The sequence below is a fragment of the Curcuma longa genome, unplaced genomic scaffold, assembly GCF_044706935.1.
Source record: "Curcuma longa cultivar G26 ecotype Majalengka, Jawa Barat unplaced genomic scaffold, ITB_CL_G26_1.1 contig_18813, whole genome shotgun sequence".
NCBI classification, from domain to species: Eukaryota; Viridiplantae; Streptophyta; class Magnoliopsida; order Zingiberales; family Zingiberaceae; genus Curcuma; species Curcuma longa.
Genome location: NW_027430925.1, coordinates 16,175 through 20,966, shown reverse-complemented (window position 1 = coordinate 20,966; position 4,792 = coordinate 16,175). Strand labels below are relative to the sequence as shown.

General features: G+C 34.8%; 1 long non-coding RNA gene across 1 annotated transcript; it reads left to right on the top strand.

The window, feature by feature from the left end:
- The first annotated feature begins 70 nt into the window (after positions 1 to 70).
- Positions 71 to 1,191, top strand: LOC141816958 (uncharacterized). The gene is made up of 2 exons (XR_012600762.1): positions 71 to 347; positions 711 to 1,191. It is a non-coding gene; the product is annotated as an uncharacterized LOC141816958 (long non-coding RNA).
- Positions 1,192 to 4,792: the final 3,601 nt, after the last annotated feature.

Genomic DNA, 4,792 nt, shown 5'->3' with positions numbered 1-4,792 from the left:
CTCTTGCTCCATTAAATATTGATAGTACTATTAATGGTTTTCTGAATAGGAAATTTACACTCTGTATTAGGTACTGCCCCAAGTGCAAGGAACATAGGCAAGCAACTAAGAAGCTTGACTTATGGAGATTGCCAGATATTTTGGTTGTTCACTTGAAACGATTTTCCTACAGCCGATTCATGAAAAACAAACTTGATACATTTGTGAACTTTCCTGTTCACAATCTTGATTTGACCAAATATGTTCAGCAAAAGATTGGTTTTCCACAGTCTTTTATCTATGAACTCTATGCGGTAAGCAATCACTATGGAGGCTTAGGTGGAGGTCACTACTCTGCTTATGCTAAGGTCAGTTACTTTTCTTCCATTAGCAAGATAAAAGATATCGCAGGAGCTATTGACTAGTAAATTAAGTGATTCATTTCCATTTAGAAACATCAAGGTCCTCAAAGATCATAACTCTGTCCGCTTGTATTCTTATCAAAAGTTGAGGTGTTAGAATTGCAAATCCATTTTTATAGTGTTCTTTCAGGACCGTACTGATTATTCCTTCATCATCCACAAAGAGTGTACAATGCAGCTTGTTGGTATACACAACTGGAGCATCTTAACTAACACTCTTAGCAATACAACAAGCAATTTATTTACATTCCTCGGAACATTTTACTCCACTTGTTTGGACTTTTGTTCATTATATTTTTTTCCCAACAGCTAATTGAAGAAGACAGCTGGTACCATTTTGATGATAGTCATGTTTCCTCTGTAAAGGAAGAAGAAATCAAGACATCAGCAGCTTACGTCCTATTTTATCAGAGAGTAAGATGTGATTCCAGTACAAGTGGCAAAAAGTTTGACTAGAGCAGATTCAGCTTTGTAAAATCTAATTCAAGTGGCAATCTATTTGGCTTTTTTTTATCATGATTCTTTCATCCTCGAAGTGGAAAACTAGCATGGCTCTACCTTCACTGATAGAAAAATGTGAGTAATTTGGCCATATGTTCATTAGTTCTCTTCCGCTGCATATCATATCCATCAAGAAGCATTTTTGCATATAGCAGATTCTGCAATTTGTGGAAGGGAACGAGATCAACTTTTTACATTTTAATTAGAAATTTTGGGAGTATGAAATGATACGAGTTAAGAATCATTTTTGAATTTGAATATCATAGAAGTTTTCATCTGTTCTTGTTGCCATTGCTTTGTTCAGTATCTAAGAAAGTTTTGCCATCACACCATTTTGTCGAGGATGAACATTTCCCTGAATGTCTTTGGTAATTCAACTTGCCTTGTTCATGATATAGGTAATGACTAGCTAAACATAGATGTAATTTTCTTTATTAACAGAAAAGACGAACAGTTAATAATTTTGCATAAAATGACCACCCAGGAAAAGAATTGTTTTGTTGCAAATTACTTTATGTAATAGGCTTTAATGATTATCGAACTATTCTTCCGTTTTGATCACTCATTTTGATAATTTGTGATTTGTTGCGGTAGCTAGTGTTAGTTCTTCGCAAGCAATTGAATAAACTATTTAATGCCAGGAGTACAGTAGAAGTTGAATTAGACACCGCTTATTCCGAAGCAGAATAGAAACTATTTATGATCTCCGTTTCTATTTATTCTCTATTTATGTGATTCTAAGAATCTAGTGGATTGTTAAACGAAATGCCTTATGAAAGTTAGACAATTTGATAGATATTTTGTGCCTCGCTTTGTTGTTGGTCATTCATTTCTTACTATGGCGATCTAATTGATTGCCTTAATTACTCAAATAGGATCGTCACAGATTGATTGAAGGGAATTAGGATTAAGTTCATGAAGGATCTTCCAGTGCTGGGCAACAGCAAGTTGGATGCTCGTGAAATATCTAAATCTAAATTCACTCTTTTATTTAGGTCTTCGGAAATCTATAAATGGTAGTGATTTTTATCAAATTCAGTCATTAAAATTCAGTTATACTATTGTGATTTGAGAATTCAAAAGCCCAAGTTCCCATTGCTAATTAGCATCAAAAAAATTTAGAAAATTTTAGAACACAAAAAATTCAAAATATAGTGGCAACATTCGTTCAATCAAAATCATATTTTACACATCATGATTTAATTTGCAAGTATGATTTGGAAAGGAAAACGTGATGTGAGCTCCTTAGAGATTTTTTTGTCATTCATAATTTATTAACTCTTTATTTTGCCCTTGTATTTTAAAAATATTATATTTTACCTTTATAGTTTACGAAATAAAACCAAAACATTCCCTGACCTAACCGCCATGTCCTCTTCCATACAAATGAGTGACATTTTATACGAATAAGTTTTTCTTTGTCGCACGTGCTATGCTCGTGATCGTTAATTATGAATATTCACAACCATTCAAATTGACTGCTGGATAAGGGCTACGTTCTTTTATTATTTTTCTACTGCAATACTAAATAAAAAAAATCATAATTGAAAAAAAAATAGAGGTCACCCTTGGTGTCATAGCTTTACAACAAAGATCAGGTCCCTACTCTCCTTCCTTGACAACCATCAATTTAGGATCTATAATTTATCTACATAGTGCGAAATGCAATTGATACACCGGGGATCACACATCCTTGGTCAATCAACACACTATGAAAATATTCCTAATTGGGTACATTCTCTTTCAGTTTGCACATGGTATGGAAATATCCCGATCAGAAATATTCCTGTTTATTGTAGGAACACCCCCGATCAAGTACATCCTCGATCAGTCAACACACGTTATGTGAACATCCCTGATTGGGAATATCCTTGCGTAGCTAGTAACATTATGAGAACACCTTGATTGGTAACATTCTCACTCAACTTGCAACATATAGGAACATTTTGATCGAGAATATCCCTGCTCAACTAGCATATGTTATAGGAACATCTCCGATTGGGAACATCTCTGTGCTCCCTATAGTTTCCCTCCTAGATGGATAGTCATCTATCCTCTCTTTCGACATGCCCTAATAAGTAGTTGACAAAGCAACAACTACTAATAATCACCACTAAGTAGTCATCTCTTTCGACATTGAATAAATCAATAAGACTAGATTACTTCATCAAACCGGATGTTTCAAGATCTCAAAGCTTGTTTCAGTCTATAAACGGACCGATTAAGCTTACACACAAGATGTTCTTTACCCTTTGCAATGAATCCCTCGGGTTGCTTCATATAGATATTTTCTTCAAGACTTCCATTAAGAAAAGCTGTCTTGACATCCATTTGCCAAACCTCATAATCTATATGAGCAGCAATAGATAAAAGAATCTGGATAGACTTAAGCATGACTACTAGCGAAAAAGTCTCCTCATAATCGATTCCCTCTTTCTGAGTATACCCCTTTGTAACAAGTTTTACTTTAAAGGTTTCCACCTTTTCGTCTATTCCTCTTTTCCTTTTGCAAACTCATTTACATCCAATGACTTTTACACCATTTGGTGGTTCTACAAGCTCTTAGACTTGATTAGAATCCATAGATTCTATTTCAGAGTTCATTGTACTTTGCCAAGATGATGCATCTTTATTTTGGAGTGCTTCATCATATGTCCAGGGATCAGCTTCATGTTCACCAGGGATTAAGTCTGAAGATTCTTCCAAAAATATGAATTTATCAGGTTGTCTAACAACCCTCCCACTATGATGAGGCATTACCTGTAATTGTGCATCATTTGTGACACGTGATGCAGTTACTTGTGGTATCGTATCTTGTACCGTTGATACTAAAGTAGAAGTGTTCCCTCTTATTTCCTCTAGAACAATTTTACTCATGGGCTTATGGTTCATTATATAGTCCTCTTCTAAAAATTGGGCATTTGTGCTAACAATGACCTTTTGATTTTTAGGACTATAAAATAAACCACCCTTCGTGCTAACAATGACCTTCTGATCTTTAGGCTTTATACCCCTTTGTCTTAAAAGGTCTCTTGGTCATTTTTCCTTCCAAGCAACACTCGTAGGTTGAAAAATTTTCTACCACCAGTCAACCCAAAGGTCCATTGGCTATCAACCTTTGAATTCTACTTAAGTTAATATGACTCAATATTAGATACCAAAGATATGCTTGGTTCATTTTCAAAGGTTGCTTTCTCTTATTAGAATTAGATGATGTGTTATTAATTTTCATTTATTGTATCATGGGAGTTATTAGATTAAGAGTATATAAATTATCAACCAACGTATCAAAACAGATAATAGCCCTATTTTTCTTGGCAACAACTTTATCATCAAAAGAAACAGAATATCCATCCTTACATAATTTAGAAACTGAAATTAATTTTTTTAAAAAAATATGGTACGTAAAGATAATCCCTCAAAATCAAAGTTTTATTCCTCTCAAAAGATAAATAAACATCTCCTACTGCAATAGTTGCCACTTTCATAGCATTGCCCATATAGACAGTAATCTCCCCTTCACATAGTCGTCGGGTTTCCTGGAACCCCTACAACGAATTGCAGACATGATCAGTGGCTCCCGTATCTACACATCAGGTACTAGTAGATAACACCACTAAACATGTTTAAACAACTAATGAATAAGATATATCTTTATTGTTCTCTTTTCTACGAGAACAGTCTACCTTCCAATGTTTAGACTGCTTTCTCATGGCTTCCTGCTTGGTAGCCCGATTCTAGTGTCCATAAAGTTCTTTGAGATTAAGCATCATATCATAGGCAGTAGGCATGGCATGATGCTGATGTTGCAGCACATTTGAGATGGACGCTAAAATGTAACACCGCGTCATCTTATCTACCTTAACCCATTTTCTATGTCTCTCTATCTC